The sequence below is a fragment of the Oncorhynchus kisutch genome, linkage group LG14, assembly GCF_002021735.2.
Source record: "Oncorhynchus kisutch isolate 150728-3 linkage group LG14, Okis_V2, whole genome shotgun sequence".
NCBI lineage: Eukaryota > Metazoa > Chordata > Actinopteri > Salmoniformes > Salmonidae > Oncorhynchus > Oncorhynchus kisutch.
Window position 1 is genome coordinate 50677967 of NC_034187.2, and position 20763 is coordinate 50698729.

Consider the following 20763-nt stretch of genomic DNA (forward strand, 5'->3'; position numbering starts at 1 on the left):
TACATTTGATTTGATTTGATTTTCCCACTAGCTCATTAGAGGGGAAGAGATGTGATGTGTTGTGTTTCTTCGGAACAGTATTTCCTGTACTGTAGGGAAACTGCCATCAAATGCTTCTGGCATAATGTATGAGAAGAAAGTAAAAGAAAAAAAGAGAAAGTGGCCAATGATTTCAAGTCTGTATGTAGGCAGCAACCTCTCTGTGCTAGTGATGGCCGTTTAACAATCTGATGGCCTTGAGATAGAGGCTGTTTTTCAGTCTCTCTGTCCCAGCTTTGATGCACCTGTACTGACCACGCCTTCTGGATGGTAGCGGTGTGAACAGGCAGTGGCTCAGGTGGTTGTTGTCCTTGATGATCTTTTTGGCCATCCTGTGACATCAGGTGCTGTAGGTGTCCTGGAGGGCAGGTAGTTTGTCCCTGGTGATGCATTGTGCAGACCACTCCACCCTCTTGGGAGTTGCCATACCAGGCGGTGATACATAGACATCGCGCATCAGCTGTTATTGACAAATAAATAAACACACCCACCCCTCGTCTTACCAGAGGTAGCGTCTCTGTTCTGCCGGTTCATGGAAAATCCTGCTAGCTCTACATTGTCCGTATCGTCGTTCACCAGGTCTCGGTGAAACAGAAGATGTTACAGTTTTTGATGTCCCGTTGGTAGGATAATCTTAAATCGTAGCTCATCAATTTTATTTTCTAATGATTGCACGTTAGCAAGAAGAACGGATGGCATTGGGAGTTTACTCGCTCGCCTACGGATTCTCAGAAGGCTGCCCGATCTGCGAAACCTTTTCCTGTGTCTTTTCTTCACGCAAAAGCGTGGATCTGGGCATGTTACAGTGAAAGCAGGATATCCTTCTAGTCAGGCTCATTAAAGGAAAAGTATTCTTCCAGTCCACGGTGAATAATTACTGTTCTCATGTCCAGAAGTTATTTTCGGTCATAAGAGACGGTAGCAGCAACATTATGTACAAAATAATTTACGCAAAAACAACAAAAAAATAGCACAATTGGTTGGGAGAATGTAAAATGTCAGCCATGTTCTTCGGCGCCATCTTTGCGTCATTCGATTCATGGCATTCTCACACACAAAAGAAAAAGGATATTCATTCCATTCATGGTATTCAAGGCATTCTCACACACAAAAGAAACATTTTACCCTGAGTGGCAAGAAATCTAAATGACTGATGCTGATAATGAAAGTGTGCCCTCTTAGGCATTTTTAGCAGTCACTGACATAACTGTCTTATCGTCTCATACGATCAGCTGCTTTGCATGTTTATTTGTTTGTTTATTCAACCGCATAATACCAAATAGCCAGACAGAAGTGTGTGTGTAGTATTAAGCCCCTGTAAACAGTGTTGAGCCCTTGTAAACAAGTATGTACCTGCAGCCTAGCTGAAAGTCCATGTCATGGTCAGGAGGGCTACAGTAGTTATGCATAATAGATACATACAGTAAGTTAGATTGATATGCTATAGACAGACGATTAAAGGATGTTTGAGCATGTTCAAAGGATGTGGGAGCATGTTCAGGGTCTCTTTTATTGCTCTGAAATGACATGGCCATGATACATTCAGGGTGTGACAATACTATTCCATAGGAAAGTACATAGCATTGTCAGGAGGACAAGGAAACTATGCCGTTTTTTTTTCTATGTATTATTTCTTACATTGTTACCCCAGGAAATCTTAAGTCGTATTATATACAGCAGGGAAGAACTATTGGCTATAAGAGCAAAGTCAACTTACCAACATTATGACCAGGAATAAGACTTTCGCGAAGTGGATCCTCTGTTTGGTCCACCACCCAGGACAATGGATTGGATCCCAGCAGGCGACCCAAAACAATGGTGCCGCAGAAGGGACAAACGGAGCGGTCTTCTGGTTAGGCTCCGTAGAGGGGCCCATCGCTCCCGAGTATACTACTCACCAAGGTCCAGTCTCTTGACAACAAGGTAGACGAAATCCGAGCAAGGGTTGCCTTCCAGAGAGACATCAGAGATTGTAATATTCTCTGTTTCACGGAAACATGGCTCACTCGGGATACGTTATCAGAGTCGGTACAGCCACCTGGTTTCTTCACGCATCGCGCCGACAGAAACAAACATCTCTCTGATAAGAAGAAGGGCGGGGGTGTATGCTTTATGATAATTGACTCATGGTGTATTCATAACAACATACAGGAACTCAAGTCCTTCTGCTCACCTAGATTTCATTACAATCAAATGCCGGCCATTTTACCTACCAAGATAATTCTCATCAGTTATAGTCACAGCTGTCTACATTCCCCCTCAAGCAGACACCAAGATGGCCATCAAGGAACTTCACTGGACTATTGTCACGCCCTGACCTTAGAGCTTTTTATGTCTCTATTTTGGTTTGGTCAGGGTGTGATTTGGGTGGGCATTCTATGTTCTTTTTTCAATTTTTTTTGTATTTCTTTGTTTTGGCCGGGTATGGTTCTCAATCAGGGACAGCTGTCTATCGTTGTCTCTGATTGGGAACCATATTTAGGTAGCTTTTTCCCACAGAGCTAGTGTTTTTCACCTTACATGACTGTTTCGGTTGTTCTCTTGTTTCTTTTTGTTATAGTGTTCAGTTTTCAATAAACAAGCATGAACACTTACCACGCTGCGCTTTGGTCCGATGATTCCTCCTCTTCAGACGACGAACACCGTTACAACTATATGCAAACTGGAAACCATACATCCTGAGGCTGCATTTACTGCAGCTGGGGATTTTAAAGCAAATTTGAGACAAGGCTGCCTAAATTCTACCAGCATATTGATTGTGCTATGTGAATGTGCAATACCCTCGACAACTGCTACTCTACCTTCCGAGATGCATACAAAGCCCTCCCCCACCCTCCCTTCAGAAAATCCGACCACGACTTATATTGCTCCTTCCGTCTTATAGGCAGAAACTAAAACAGGATGTACCAGTGACAAGAACCATTCAACGCTGGTCCGACCAATCGGAAGCCATGCTTCAAGATTGTTTTGACCACGTGGACTGGAATATGTTCCGGTCAGCCTCTGAGAACAACATCGACCAATACGCTGACTTGGTGAGTGCATTTATAAAGAAGTGCATTGGAGATGTTGCACCCACAGTGACTATTAAACCCTACCCTATAACTAGAAACCGTGGATGGATGGCGGCATTCACGCAAAACTGAAAGCGCGATCCACCACATTTAACCATGGAAAGAGGTCTCGGAATATGTCTGAATATAAACAGTGTAGTTACTGACTGGTCACTGGTCACCCCCAAAGCCAATTCCTCCTTTGGTCGTCTTTCCTTCCAGTTCTCTGCTGCCCATGACTGGAACGAATTGCAAAAATCTCTGAGGCTGGAGACTCACATCTCCCTCACTAGCTTTAAGCACCAGCTGTCAGAACTGTTTACAGATCACTGCACCTGTACTTTTTATTTGTATTTTTGTATTTTATTTTTACCTTTATTTAACTAGGCAAGTCAATTAAGAACAAATTCTTATTTTCAATGACAGCCTAGGAACAGTGCCCCTGTTCAGGGGCAGAATGACAGACTTGTACCTTGTCAGCTCAGGGGTTTGAACTTGCAACCTTCTGGTTACTAGTCCAACGCTCTAACCACTAGGCTACCCTGCCGCCCCAGCCTATCTGTAAACAGCCCATCTATCTACCTACCTCATCCCCATACTGGTATTTATTTATTTTGCTCCTTTGCACGCCAGTATCTCTACCTGCACATTCATCTTCTGCCGATCTGCTATTCCAGTGTTTAATTGCTATATTGTAATTACCCTCGCCACCATGGCCTATTTATTTCCTTAACTTACCTCATTTGCACTCACTGTATTTAGACTTTTTGTTTTCTTTTGTTCTTTTGTTTATTCCATGTGTAACTCTGTTGTTGTATGTGTCGAATTGCTTTGCTTTATCTTGGCCAGGTCGCAGTTGCAAATGAGAACTTGTTCTCAACTAGCCTACCTGGTTAAATAAAGGTGAAATAAAATACATTAAAAAAAAAAATCCCTCCGCAAGGCAATCAAACAGGCAAAATGCCAGTACAGGGACAAGGTGGAGTCGCAATCCAACGGCTCAGACACGAGACGTAAGTGGCAGGGTCTACAGGAAATCACAGGCTACAAAAAGAAATCCAGCCATGTAACAGACACCGACATTACGCTTCCAGACAGACTAAACACCTTCTTTGCCAGCTTTGACGCGGCACGCTAACAAGGACTGCACCCCCCGCCCCCTCCTTCTCCGTGGCTAAAACATTTAAATGTGTTAACCCTTGCAAGGGTGCTGGCACAAATGGCATCCCTAGCCGCGTCCTCAGCGAATGCGCAGACCTGCTGGCTGGAGTGTTTACAGGCATATTCAATCACTCCCTATCCCAGTCTGTTGTCCCCCCATGCTTCAAGATGGCTACCATTGTTCCTGTACTCAAAAAGGCAAAGATACCTGAACTAAATGACTATCGACCCATTGCACTCACTTCTGTCATCATGAAGTGCTTTGAGAGACTAGTCAAGGATCATATCACCTCCACCTTCCCAGCCACCCTAGACCCACTTCAGTTTGCATACCGCCCCAACAGGTCCACAGACGACGCCATCGCTATCATCCCATCTGGACAAAATAAATAACTATGTAAGAATGCTGTTCATTGACTACAGCTCAGCATTCAACACCATAGTACCCTCCAAGCTCATCATCAAGCTAGAGGTCCTGGGTCTCAACCATGTCCTGTGCAATTGGGTCCTGGATTTTCTGATGTGCCGCCCCCAGGTGGTGAGGGTAGGAAACAACATCTCCACTTTGCTGACCCTCAACAATGGAGGCCCACAAGGGTGCGTGCTCAGCCCCCTGCTGTACTCCCTGTTCACCCACGACTGTGTGGCCATGCACGCCTCCAACTCAACCATCAAGTTTGCAGACGACACAATGGTGGGCTTGATTACCAACAACGATAAGACAGCTTACAGAGAGGAGGTGAGGGCTCTCGGAGTGTGGTGTCAGGGAAACAACCTCTCATTCAACGTCAACAAAACAAAGGAGATGATCATGGACTTCAGGAAACAGGAGAGGGAGCACCCCCCTATCCACATTGAAGGGACAGCAGTGGAGATGGAAAGTTTTAACTTCCTCGGCATACACATCACAGACTAACTGAAATGGTCCACCCACACAGACAGTGTGGTGAAAAAGGTTCAACAGCACCTCTTCAACCTCAGGAGGCTGAAGAAATTTGGCTTGTCACCCAAAACCCTGTCAAACTTTTACAGATGCTGAATCGAGAGCATAATGTTGGGCTGTATCACAGCCTGGTACGGCAACTGCACCGCCCTCAACCGCAACACTCTCCAGAGGGTGTTGCAGTCTGCACAACACATCACCAGGGGCAAACTACCTGCCCTCCATGACACCTACAACACCTGATGTCACAGGAAGGCCAAAAAGAACATCAAGGACATCAACCACCTGAGCCACTGCCTGTTCACACCGTTACCATGCAGATGACGAGGTCAGTACAGGTGCATCAAAGCAGGGACCGAGAGACTGAAAAACAGCTTCTATCTCAAGGCCATCAGACTGCTAAACAGCAATTACTTACAGAGAGGTTGCGCCTACATTGAGACCCAATCACTGGTGACTTTAATAAATGGATCTCTAGTCACTTTATACAATGCCACTCTAAATAATGCCACTTTAATCACGTTTACATATCACACGTATATACTGTATTCTATTGCATCTATTGCACCTTGTCTATGCCTCTCGGCTATCGCTAATCCCTATACTTACCTGTACTGTCCATATTCTCATTCACCCCTTTAGATTTGTGTGTATTAGGTAGTGGTTAGATATTACTGCCCTGTCAGAACTAGAAGCACAAGCATTTCGCTACACTCGCATTAACATCTGCTAACCATGTGTACGTGACAAATCAAATTTGATTTAATTTGTTGTTAGAGAGAGCCAATTAAAGCATGTGGGAGCATGTTTGGGTGGAAAATGGAAGGTACAAAATGTTCTGGGTACCATTGAGCTAAACAGGGCTCTAGTGGCACTCCAGGTTGTACTATGCAGTTCCTGTATGTGCTCATGAGTCATGAAGGGCAGAAGAGTGCTTCAATAAGGGCTCACAAGAGGTAACTAAGAAACAGTTCATTGTGTGTGTGTGTGTGTGTCGGAGGTTTAGTTAGATTAAATATTGAATGTAATTGATTAGTAATTTTATTTGTTCTCTAAAGAAATGTCCTTAAAATGATGCCACCATCAATATGTTTGAAAGCTATGTGATATTATAAAAAGGAAGCAATTAAAGGAGCCAATAGCTAGACTCAAGAACTGCATTTATGTTCAATATAAATATACTTTGATTGATTGACGCCACAGAAACACTGCATTCTTTAACAAAGTTCAGACCAACTCCATAACACACTCTCATCTACTGCCACCAGAATTCTAGAGAATCATGGACATTTAATAATTCAATGCGATGTCATGGATGATTTAGAGTGGATAATGGATATAATAACCTACCTACATACACACTCAACTTCACTGATGGAACTCACACCCTTCACATTAACAAGGTGGTGTCTTAAGAAGCCTGTGTCTGTCTGTGACGTCCCTGACCCCTGTAAACACCCAAAGAGAGCGTCGTTCACTCCCCTTTGACCATGACCTGAATTTCACCTTGAAATCTACGATTCAGTCGTTAAAGAGAGAGCATGAAGAGGCTACGGTAGTGTAGTAAACTGTGGGAGGTGTGCGCTAAACAGATGCTTGAAGCTTCAACGATACAGTATGAGTAGAGTACGAGTGGAAGTTTGAGATGCAGCGAAATGTATTTGTTACTGTTTAAAATGAATTAAAAGTGAATATACAGTGTATTCGGAAAATTTTCAAACCCCTGGTCTTTTTCCCCATTTTGTTACGTTCAAGCCTAATTCTAAAATGGATCAAATAAAACAAATTCCTCAGCAATTTACATGCAATACCTCATAATCACAAAGCAAAATCAGGTTTTTAGACTGTTTTCAAATGTATTAAAAATAAAAAACAGAAATACCTTATTTACAGAAGTATTCAGACCCTTTGCTTATGAGACTCGAATCAATTGATCATCCTTGAGAAGTTTCTACAACTTCATTGTAGTCCACCTGTGGTAAATTCAATTGATTGGACATTGTTTGGAAAGGCAAAAACCTGTCTATATAAGGTCCCACAGTTGACAGTGGACGTCAGAACAAAAACCAAGCCATGAGGACAAAGGAATTGTCCGTAGAGCTCCGAGACAGGATTGTGTCGAGGCACAGATCTGGATAAGGGTACCAAAAATGTCTGGAGCATTGAAGGTTCCCAAGAACACATTGGCCTCCATCATTTTTAATGGAAGAAGTTTGGAACCACCAAGACTCTTCCTAAAGCTGTCTGCCCGGCCAAACTGAGCAATTGGGGGGGGAGAAGGGCCTTGGTCAGGGAGGTTACCAAGATCCTGATAGTCACTCTGACAGAGCTCTTGAGTTCCTCTGAGGAGATGGGAGAATCTTCTACAAGTACAACCAGCTCTGCAGCACTCCACCAATCAGACCTTTATGGTAGAGTGGTCAGACGGAAGCCACTCCTCAGTAAAAGGCACGACAGCCTGCTTGGAGTTTGCCAAAAGGCACCTAAAGACTCTCAGACCATGAGAAACAAGATTGAAATCTTTGGCCTGAATGCCAAGCGTCATGTCTGGAGGAAACCTGGCATGGTGGTTGCAGCATCATGCTGTGGGGATGTTTCTCAGCAGCAGGGACTTGGAGACTAGTCAGGATTGAGGCATAGATGAACGGAGCAAAGTACAGAGAGATCCTTGATGAAAACCTGCTCCAGAGAGCTTTAGGACCTGATTGGGGAAAAGGTTTACCTTTCAACAGAACAACGACCCTAAGCACACAGCCAAAACAACACAGGAGTGGCTTTGGGACAAGTCTCTGAATGTCCTTGAGTGGCCCAGCTAGAGCCCGGACTTGAAACCATTCGAACATTTCTGGAGAGACCTGAAAATAACTGTGCAGCAAAGCTCCCCATCCAACCTGACATAGCTTGAAAGGATCTGCAGAGAAGAATGGGAGAAACTCCCCAAATACAAGTGTGCCAAGTTTGTAGCATCAACCATAAGGTAAAACAAAAACACACAAGAAATGAAATAAGAAGAACACAAGAAAGTATACTACTGTATATACAGAGTCAGTCAGTTCCAGTAACCAGGGGATAATTAGTGTATGGGACTCATGGGGCGGCAGGTAGCCTAGTGGTGAGAGCGTTGGGCCAGTAACTGAAAGGTTGCTAGATTGAATCCCTGAGCTTACAAGGTAAAGATTTGTTGTTCTGCCCCTGAACAAGGCAGTTAACCCACTGTTCCTAGGCCGTCATTTTAAATAAGAATATGTTCTTAACTGACTTGCCTCGTTAAAGGTTAAATCAATTAAAATATTCGTACCGTATTCCTAGAGGACTAAACTATTTATTTGTTTGCTGAAATTAATACATTTTAAATAAACATTAATCAAATACCACCACCTGTAACGTCCAAACATGTGTAAACACATGCAACAACCAAAGACAAGATCCCACAACTGAAGGTGGGAAAAAGGGCTGTCTAAGTATGATCTCCAATCAGAGACAACGATAGACAGCCGCCTCTGATTGGGAACCATACTCGGCCAACAAAGGAATATAAACATAGATTTCCCACCCTAGTCACACCCTCAGGGTGTGACATCACCGACTGTTTCCTTGTTGAGATTCAATGTGCACATGTGCATTTGCGCTGTTGCCATCTTAGAGCAACAGCAATGAGCAAACAGTTGGTGGTTGTATTTGATTAATGTTTATTGAAAAAGTATAGATTTCAGAAAACAGGCACGCAACTACAGAGGAAAATACATACAAGGTTTGAGGCATTGGCCTTGGGAAAATCGATGTCGTCGGAGCTAGATTCCACAAAGCCTGGTCTCTGCTCCATGCAGTTGGTGAAGTTCATCAGAAACGTCCTTTCCCATGGAGTGGAGTTTAGTCCTTTAACTGCATTCCTAACTATATACTATTTATATGCATTTTGAAAGTGTTTTCTAATAATATTTCATTTATTCTGTATTTTACAGTTTTACAAATTGCTTTCACTTAAGATTCCAAATTGTACTCCTGCCTCCAGGGTCTTTTGGAAGTTGTTAGCTATCTGCCAAGCATTGTACCTCACACATGTTGTGAGTATCAGAACTCGGGATAAGACCCAGATGCAGACAGCAGATGTTTATTGACCCAAACAGGGGGCAGGAAAAAGACAGGTCAAAGGCAGGCAGAGGTCCGTAATCCAGGGCAGAGTCAATAAGGTACAGAACAGCAGGCAGGCTCGGGGTCGGGACAGGCAGAATGGTCAGAAATGGGGAAACTAGGAAACGGAACTTGAGAAAGCAGAGACGGGAAAACACGCAGATGGGAAAACACACTGGTGAGACCTGACCCAGGGCCAAAGACCAGCAGGAGGGATGACTTGTTTTGGTTCTGCTATAGCTGTGGTATTTATTCATGATTATACATTTCAATCACATACTCACACACCCAAACTACTAGTCCAATTTTTTTTTTGAAACATTTTAGTAATGCCACAGGGGTATTTTCAATGAATTGCTGAAGTTGTTGTTTTTCTGTGTCCGGGAAACTAGCCTTGATAAAAGCACTAACATAATTACATTAGGTAAAAGGCTGCCTATGAAGGGTTCAAATCCACACTGAGCACTCTATTGAGTTCATCGAACCATTCAGTTCAAGTCTCAGCCTGAGGGAGTGTGGAGAACTTCCAAAATCAACCATTCCTTCGGGTCTCGATCAATATAAACAAATAAATAAATGATCCAGGAGACAAATCTATTGCGCCCCTGGGGCCTGTCTTTTGTATAGTGATTCAGAGTTACAATTATTATTCCCAAGTGCACGAGCAAGATACCATGTAATGAGAAAATAATAAATGAGAGACAAGTGGCATGGAGTTAACGTGGGTAATTTCGGTGTGACTCGGCTTCTTGCACTTTCAAGGCTTTGAGGCAATTGAGAAGAGAAGCCGAGAAGAGATCAACATCCGACGAGCTTCTCCTTCACGTCTCTATGGATTAAAATATGAAATATTAAATATGTTGTTTTTTTGTCAGCTCTGTGAATTGTATTTGGTAGGTGGTTGTCATTTTCCTTCCATTTGGCATTTCTGCTACTTGGCCGGGGACTTTTTCCACATTTTCCACCCCTTAACTTTTTCCAAACTTTATTCTGTGACAAGGTGGGATTCAAATGGATTTAATTGTCTTTTTTTGTTGTCAACTATCTACAAAAATACCTTGTAATGTCAAAGTGGAAGAAAAATTTGAATGTGTAAAAAATAACAATAATTTAAAAAACACTAATATATCTGGATTATATAACTATTCAACCCCCTAAGGCAATACGTGTTAGAATCACCTTTGGCAGCAATAACAGCTGTGAGTCTTTTTCTAAGAGCTTTGCACACCTGCATTGGACAATATTTGGACATTATTCTTTTTTTTATTCTTCAAGCTCTGTCAAGTTGGTTGTTGATCATTGCTAGACAGCCATTAGCTAGTCTTGTCATAGATTTTCAAGCCGATTTAAGTAAAAACTTCAATGTCATCTTGGTAAGCAACTCCAGTGTAGATTTGGCCTTGTGTTTTAGGTCACTGTTCTGCTGAAAGGTGAATTTGTCTCCCAGTGTGTCACGACTTCTGACGAAGTCGGTGCCTCTCCTTGTTCGGCGGTCGACGTTGCCGGTCTTCTAGCCATCGCCGATCCATTTTTCATTTTCCATTTATTTTGTCTTGTTTTCCCCCACACCTGGTTTTCATTCCCTCATTAAGTGTTGTGTATTTAACCCTCTGCCCCCCCCCCCCCCCCCCCATGTCTTTGTGCGGTATTGTTTGTTGTAAGTGCTTGTGCACATTTGTTTGACTGGTGCGCGTCGGGTTATTGTGCCAATATTTAGTATTTCTTATGTCGTTGGTTTTACTATTAAACTACTCCGGCTATTATCTAGTTCTGCTCTCCTGCGTCTGACTTCCCTGCCACCAGTTACACACCCCTTACACAGTGTCTGTTGGAAAGCAACCTGATACAGGTTTATTCTAGGATTTTGCCTTTGCTTAGCTCTATTCTGTTCATTTTTATCCAAAAATAAAAACTTACTAGTCCTTGCCGGTGACAAGCATACCCATAACATGATGCAGCCACCACCATACTTGAAAATATGAAGTGTGACACACAGTGACGTGTTGCGTTGGATTTTACCCAAACATAACGCTTTGTATTCAGGACATGAAGTTCATTTCTTTGCCACGTTTTTTTGTAGTTTTACTTTAGTGCCTTATTGCAAACAGGATGCATGTTTTGGAATATTTTTTATCCTGTACAGGGTTCCTTCTTTTCACTCTAATTTAGGTTCATATTGTGGTGAAACTACAATGTTTTGATCCATCTTCAGTTTTCTCGTATCATAGCCATTAAACTCTGTAACTGTTTTATAGTCACCATTGGCTTCATGGTGAAATCCCTGAGCAGTTTCCTTCCTCTCTGGCAAATGAGTTAGGAAGGATGCATGTATCTTTGTAGAGATTGGGTGTATTGATACAGCATCCAAAGTGTAATTAATAACTTCACCATGCTCAAAGTGATATTCAATGTCTGATTCAATTTGTTATACCCATTTACCAAAAGGTGCCCTTCTTAGGTAAACCTCCCTGGTCTTTGTAGTTGAAACTGTGTTTAAAAATCACTGCTCGACTGAGGGACCTTACAGATAATGAATTGTATCTGTGGGGTACAGAGATGAGAGAGTGATTAAAAAATCTTTTAAACACTATCATTGCACAAAGAGTGAGCCGTGCAACTTATTATGTGACCTGTTAAGCACATTTATACTCCTGAACTTATTTAGGCTTGCCATAACAAAGGGGTTGAATACTTATTGACTCAACACGTTTCAGCTTTTAATTTTGTATTTATTTGTAAAAACGACAAATCTAAAAACTTAGTCCACTTTGACATGGAGTATAATGTAGGTCTATCGTGAGTATGATTGAGCAGAGTGCCGTCAGACATGGTGGAAGCACAGCTAGGCCTGATTAGCAAGTCCTTTTAACAGACTCTTACTGAGTACTGGTATTCAGAGGAGAGCAGGGACCAGGAAACCACCAACCTCAACCATTCACTTCTATAAGAATTACACTTTAAATTGATAAAGCCTGCTGAGCGTTAGCTTGTGAGTTTCTTTTTTTACTGCTGCAGTATTGAGAGGAAGAGGCAGGAGTCGTTCATAAATCTCACACTATAGTTTGCATTTCCTAACCTTTGACTCAGATGGGCATAAACTAGTACACATGATAAGACCACAATTGGAACATCATGGCTGATTTCTCAGTTAAATGAAGGGTGGTCAAAAGTCTCAAGCATTATACTGTCCTTTTATTAAGCACGCTTAGGGCTAAATCCTAATCTGAAGCCTGCACTCTCAACTCTCATTGATGTAATTGCATAATATTTATGCCAAATTTCAAGTTTACTCGCCCGTGCCCCAAGTTAGTTCAGATGGTATCTGTTCCCTTAGGAACAGATACCATCTGCCTAAATACACTCAAGGATTCCACCAAAAGGCATGAGGCCCTTAGGAGCATCCCTCAAACGGATCTCTATGAGCCCCAGGTCCAACGTGGGCAAGCATCAACCAACATGGATACAAAGACACATTTACATAACCCACGCTGGAGCTAAGGCAACAACAACAAATCCCCTGAGAAGGATGGTGAGGGTTTGAGGCTGAACACTGCATTAACCAGGGCATCTTCGACAACACAAACGAGGACGGAGATCCTCACACCTCACACAACCCTCTCCTCCTCACCTCGCCTATGTCAGTGCGGACACCCTGGATCAGCTGAAGGGCTCTTCCTTGCAGTCTGACGTTTTCAATAACAGTTTTTTTAAGGAACTGCAGCCAGAAGTGTTCTCGCGCACAGGATAGAGGTCAGGGGTCACAGTGATTCATTGCTTCCCCAGGTGGCCATCCAATTTGGCCCCAGCCACCCAAAGGCAGCAGGAAAGAGCATGATTGCTTTTTATCAACACAAGCTAAGGTGCCGAAGCACCACTTGCCTTGTCATCATGCCCATTTCGATGGCTTGCTAGCCTACATCTCTGCCCTTTCAAGTCAGGTGACTGTCAATACTTTCCGAATGCACTGTATATATACACTTTATATATTTGTCACTTTTTTAAAGCACCCTGCAGAGTGGTCTTTAAGTTTTATTGTCACGCGCACAAGTAGAGTGAAATGCCTTTCCTGCTAGCTCTTTCCCAACAATGCAGATAAAGTAAAGTAGAAACAAAGCACACATGAAATGGAAAGACGAAGAACACGGGAAAGTAAGCTAGCTACATACAAGGTCAGTTCCAGGGTAGGTGCACATACCATATTTACAATGTGCAACTTGATGATGGTGTTGGAGTCGTGCGTGGCTTGGGGAACAGGGAGTACAGGAGGGGACTAAGTACACACCCCTGTGAGCCCCCTGTGTTGAGGGTCAGTGTAGCCTACCGTCACCACCTGGGGTCAGCCCGTCAGGAAGTCCAGGATCCAGTTGCAAAGGGAGGTGGTCAGTCCAAGTGTCCCAATCTTGGTGATGAGCTTGGAGGGACTATGGTGTTGAATGCTGAGCTGTAGTCAATGAACAGCATTCTCACATAGATATTCATTTTATCTAGGTGGGTGCGGGCAGTGTGGAGTGCAATTGAGATTACGTCGTCTATGGATCTGTTGGGGCGGTATGCAAATTGTGGAGTGGGTCTAGGATGCTAGGATGATGAAGTTGCCATGACCAGCCTTTCAAATAACTTCATGATTATAGATTTTAGTGCTACAGGGCAGTAGTCATTGTGGCAAATAGCCTTGAAGTTCTTGGGAACAGGAATGATGGGGGTCAGCGTGAGAGGTGGGGATTACAGAATGGGACAAGGAGAGATTGAAAATGACCGTGAACATGTCTGCCAGCTGTTCTACGCATGCTCTGAGAATAGGCCTTAAAAAATACCATCCGGCCTGCAGCCTTGCGAGTGTTGACCTGATTAAAAATCTTACTCACGTCGGCCTAGGAAAGCGAGATCACCCAATCAAATCAAATTGTATTTGTCACATGCACTGCATACAACAGGTGTAGGTAGACCTTATCATGAAATGCTTACTGACAAGCCATTAACCAAAAATGCAGTTATCAGAAAAATAAGAGTTAAGAAAATATTTATTAAGTAAACTTTAGTAAAAACATAAGAGTAACAATAAAATAACTATAACGAGGCTATATACAGTGTGTACCGGTACCGATTCAATGTGTGGGGCTACAGGTTAGTCGAGGTAATTGAGGTAATATATACATGTAAGTAGGGGTAAAGTGACTATGCATAGATAATAAACGAGTGGCAGCAGTGTAAAAAAAAAGGGGGGGGGGATTCAATGCAAATAGTATGGGTAGCCATTTGATTAGCTGTAAAGCAGTCTTATGGCTTGGGGGTAGAAGTTGTTAAGAAGCCTTTTGGACCTAGACTTGGTACTCCGGTATTGCTTGATGTGCGGTAGCCAAGAGAATATGACTAGGGTGGCTAGAGTCTTTGTAAACAAATTTAGGGCCTTGCTCTGACACTGCCTGGTATAGAGGTCCTGGATGGCCGGAGGCTTGGCCCCAGTGATGTACTGGGCTGTACACACCACCCTCTGTTGCTCCTTGTGGTCGGAGGTCGAGGAGTTTGATGCAACAAGTCACCACTGGTGAGGACTAAGCACAAAACCCTGAGGGAACTCCATGTTGAGAATTAGAGTAGCAGATGTGTTGTTGCCTACCCTTACCACCTGGGATGGCCTGTCATGATGTCCAAGATCCAGTTGCAAAGGGAGGTGTTTAGTTCCAGGGTTCTTAGGGGCGGTATGCAAATTGACGTTGGTCTAGGGTTTCTGGGATGATGGTGTCAAAGCATTTCATGGCTACAGACGTGAGTGCTATGGGTCGGTAGTCATTTAGGCAGGTCAATTTGGTGTTCTTGGGCACAGGGACAATGGTGGTCTGCTTGAACCATGTAGGTATTACAGACTCGGTCTGGGACAGGTTGAAAATGTCAGTGAAGACACTTGACAGTTGGTTAGAGCATGCTCTGAGTATACGTCAAGGTAATCCATCTTGTTGACCTGTTTAAGGTCTTACTCACATCGGCTACGAAGAGCTTGATCACACAGTCGTCCGGAACAGCTGGTGCTCTCATGCATGCTTCAGTGTCGCTTGCCTAGAAGCGTGCATAGAAGTTGTTTAGCTCATCTGATAGGCTCGTGTCAATGGGCAGCTCGCGGTTGTGCTTCCCTTTGTAGTCAGTAATAGTTGGCAAGCCCTACCACAACGAGCGTCGGAGCCGATGTAGTAGGATTCAATCTTAGTCCTGTACTGACCCTTTGCCTGTTTGATGGTTCATAGGAGGGCATAGTGGGATTTCTTATAAGTGTCCGGGTTAAATTCCCGCTGCTTGAAAGCTCATTGCGAATGTTGCCTGTAATCTATGGCTTCTGGTTGGGATATGTAGGTACGGTCACTGTGGGGATGACATCATCGATGCACTTACTGATGAAGCCAGTGACTGATGTCGGAACATATTCCAGTGTGTGCTAGCAAAACAGTCATGAGCTTAGCATCTGCGTCATCTGACCACTTCCGTATTGAGCGAGTCACTGGTACTTCCTGCTTTAGTTTTTGCTTGCAGGCAGGAATTAGGAGTATAGAATTATGGTCAGATTTGCCAAATGGAGGGTGAGGGAGAGCTTTGCATGTGTCTCTGTGTGTGGAGTAAAGGTGAGCATTTTCATGTGTTGCTTATTGTCTTATACAGCTCATTGATTGCAGTCTTAGTGCCAGCATCGGTTTGTGGTGGTAAAAGCTCTCCCTGTAAATAGTGGGGTCTACAGCCTATCAGGCGAGCAAAACCTCGAGACTTCCTTAATATTAGATTTCACGCTCCAGCTGTTATTGACAAATAGACACAGACCACCTCTCCAAATAGACACAGACCACCCCTTGTCTTATCCGGAGGCAGCTGTTCTGTCTTGCCCATGCACGGAAAACCCAGCCAACTGTATATTATCCATGTGACTCTGTGAAACATAAGATGTTACCGTTTTTAATGTCTTGTTGGTAGGATAGTCTCGAATGGAGCTCATCCAATTTATTCTCCAATTATTGCACGTTGGCCAATAGGACGGATGGTAGAGACTTATTACCCACTCCCCGACAAATTCTCACAAGGCACCTGGACCTGCGTCCACTGTATTGGCGTCTCTGTGTATGACGGGGATTTGGGCCTGGTCCGGTATCAGCAGTTAATGAGTCGCGTCCGACTCGTTAAAGAGAACTTTTCGTCCAGTTGGAGGTGAGTAATCACTGTACTGATATCCAGAAGCTATTTTCATAAGATAAGGTGGCAGAAACATTATGTACAAAATACGTTTCAAACGTTGCAAAACAAACACACAAAATTGGTTTGGAGCCCGTAAAACGGCAGCCATCTCCTCCAGCGCCATTGTATCTTTATGGTATTTGTGATTAACTGAAGGCTTAAATAAAAAGTAGATACATTTGATCTTAAATCTAACCCAATTTCCATTCCATAAGTGCTCCATAAATAGTTACATATGTGAGCACGCCTTTGATTAGGGTGGATGCATAATCTTTTACATCTCTTAGCGGTTTTTAGTTACATTTTTTGTAATATGATAATAGAGCACAATATTCACTTGGCTAATATTCACCCTCCAATTTACTGATTGTCAAGGAGCAGTATTCATTCTGCTTTTCTGAATTAGAGAGTGATAACTGCTGCCCCAGGGAATGTGTGGTACAACTGCTCAATTGGCTTAATTCAGTATCCCCCCCAATAATACCTAAGTCAACACCTTGTAAAAGCACCTTTGGCACCTAGATTTGAGTCATCTTAGGTATGTCTGCATCAGCTTTGCACATCTGTTTTTTATTTTTATTTTATCACAGTCTTCCTTGCATATGTCTCAAGCTCTTTCCACAGATTTGTAAATGGGATTCAAGTGTGGTATTTGGCTGGGCCACTCAAGGACTTTCACATTCTTGTTCTGAAACCATTCCAGCATTGCTTTGGCTGTATGCGTGGGGTCATTGTCCTGTTGGAACGTACATCTTCATCCCAGTCTAAGGCCGTTTGCACTCTGAAGCAGGTTCTCATAGGGCTAGCGGAACCCCTCCACAATATTCCGCTGAAAAGGCAGCGCGCGAAATTCACAAATATTTTTTTGAAATATGTAACTTTCACACATTAACAAGTCCAATACAGCAAATGAAAGATACACATCTTGTTAATCTACCCACCGTGTCCAATTAAAAAAATGCTTTACAGCGAAAGCACAACATATGATTATGTTAGGTCGTAGCCAAGTCCAAAAACCAAAGAGCCAAAGAGAGGAGTCACAAAAAGCAGAAATATACATAAAATTAATCACTAACATTTGATGATCTTCATCAGACGACACTCAAAGGACATCATGTTACACAATACATGTATGTTTTGCTCGAATCTCAGGTTGGTACATTGGTGCCTTACGTGCAGTAATGTTTTGATTCCAAAACATCTGGTGATTTTGCAGAAATACTCATAATAAACATTGATAAAAGATGCAAGTGTTATTCACAGAATTAAAGATAGACTTATCCTCTATGCAACCGCTGTGTCAGATTTCAATTTTTTTTTACAGAAAAAGCATAATCTGAGAACGACGCTCAGAACCCAAACCAGCCAGAGGAATATCCGCCATTTTGGAATCAACAGAAGTTGATTACACCATAAATATTCACTTACCTTTGATGTTCTTCATCAGAAGGCACTCCCAGGAATCCCAGTTCAACAATAAATAACTGATTTGTTCCATAAAGTTCCATAAAGTCCATCATGTATGTCCAAATAGCCACTTGTTGTTAGCGTGTTCAGCCCAGTAATCCATCTTCATGAGGCGCGAGCATTTCGTCCAGACAAAAACTCAAAAAGTTCCGTTACAGGTCGTAGAAATAAGCCAAACGATGTATGGAATCAATCTTTAGGATTTTTTAAACATCAATAATGTTCCGACCGGAGAATTCCTTTGTCTTCAGAAAAGCACTGGAACGAGAGGTAACTCTGTCGGGAGCGCGCGTCATGAGACCAAGGCACTCTGCCAGACCACTGACTCAAAGAGCTCTTATGAACTACTACTATGAGCTTATAGTAGAATCCTCAAACCAGTTTCTAAAGACGGTTGACATCTAGTGGAAGCTATAGGAAGTGCAACTTTATCCATATCTCAAAAAACGACACCACAGATGTCCTACTTCCTGGTTGGATTTTTCTCAGGTTTTCGACTGCCATATGAGCTCTTTTATACATCATTCACACAGTTTTAGAAACTTCATAGTGCTTTCTATCCAATACTAATAATAATATGCATATATTAGTATCTGGGACAGAGTAGGAGGCAGTTCACTCTGGGCACGCTATTCATCCAAAAGTGAAAATGCTGCCCCCTATCCCAAAAAGGTTAAGGATTTGCCTATATTTGGCTCCATTCAATGTTCCCTCTATCCTTACTAGTCTCCCATTCCCTGCCGCTAAAAAGCATTCCCATAGCATGATGCTGCCACCATCGTGCTTCATGGTAGGGATGGTGTTAGACGGGTGATGAGCTGTGCCTGGTTTTCTCCAGAAATAGCGCTTTGCGTTCAGGCCAAAGAGTGCAATGTTTATCTCATCAGACAACAGAATCTTTTGCAAACTCCAGGCATGCCGTCATGTGCCTTTTTCTCAGGAGTGTAGTTCTGTCAGAGTGGTCATTGGGTTCTTGGTCACCTCCCTCACGAAGGTCCTTCTTGCCCGGTTGCTCAGATTGGACAGATGGCCAGCTCTAGGCAGAGTCCATTTCCCAATGATTGAGACCACTGTGCTCTTGGAAAATATCAACACTCTATATAATATATGCCATTTAGCAGACACTTTATCCAAAGCGATTTACAGTCATGCATGCATACATTTTGTGTAAAACAATATATATATTGTTTTATTTAACCTTTAACTAGGCAAGTCAGTTAAGAACAAATTCTTATTTACAATGACAGCGTACACTATGGGACTCCCAATAACGGCCGGGTTGTGATACAGCCTGGATGTATGGGTGTTCCCTGGGACCTTATATAAACAGGTATGTTTCATTCTAAACAATCGAGTTGGCCACAGGTGGACTCCAATCAAGTTGTAGTGATATCTTAAGTATGATCAAAGGAAATTGGATGCACCTGAGCTCAATTTGGAGACAGCAAATGGGGTGTAAATGCTTTTGTAAATGAGATATTTCAGTATTTCATTTTCAATAAATTTGTCAAAATGCCTAAAAACATGTTTTCACTTTGTCATTATTGGGTATTGTGTGTAGATGGGCGAGAATTTTTTTGGTGATTCAATACATTTTGAATTCAGGCTGTAACACAACAAATGTGGAATAAGTCAAGAGGTATTAATACTTTCTGAAGGCACTGTACTTTACCTGGTAAGTTCACCTTCAGGTGTAGGATCTTCTTTTGATCACTTTTTTGTTGCTGAGGATTTTCCAGCACAACAGGAAATGCAAACTTGTAATGTATTTGAGGTTTAAAAGGCTTGTCAAGTTTCACTTGTCAGACTTGGTTTGCCCTTATAAAAAAACATATCAACCCCCACAAAACATTTCTATTAATTGTAATCCACATTTCCTGTTGCTTCAAGATTATTTTCCTGATGCAGCAAACTGTCTCAAATTAAGATCCTACATCTGTTAGAACACATTCTCATTTACAAAAATGAGGTAGTGAAGAGTTGCAAGGGGAGAAAAGAGGGGTCGAATGAGCAATGGAGATTGATTTAATGGTGTTCGAAGCAGCTTGTCATTACAGAACTGTACATTGAGACAGAATGTTTGTCTCGCTCAAGAGCCCTGAATTGATTTCTTCAGCAGAAAGAGCTTCCAAAAAATGATATCCTAATGTATGCTATTATGTTGGTATTGGAGTGTACTGTAGTTCTGGCTGCAATTGACCTCACCTATGCAGCATAGACAGTTGTCCCTCCTCTTCCACCTCCTGCACTAGGCTACCTGCTCGGTCTTGTGCAAAAGTAGTGTTAGTTGCATCAAATGAAGAATACACTGATCTACGAATACTGTTTCTTACCTGTCAGATAGCTTGCACAAAACATTAGAATTGAATAATACTAATCACAACATTGAGAAAAATGTGTCCCTGAAGTAGCCAGAGGGCTACATGACTTATACACACACACAGATAAACAACAAATGAATAACCCATAAATACAACCTTAGAAATACAACTCCTCTGGGAATATTCAGCTGAGGACCGGAAATGCACTTATTTCTTAAACATATTCTAATCGAGCTGCATAAATGAACATGCTAATTTCACTCACTCACTGTTTTGCATGCAGTCAGAAGATCACTGCTGTTGAATATGCGGCAGACGGTGTTGGGGAAAGCCTGTGCGTCATGCTCTCACTGTAGACTGAACCCTTGGGGGTTGAGGTGGGGAGGGTTGAATGGTGGGCCGGCAGGTTGCCTATCTATCATCATCTTCGTCACCA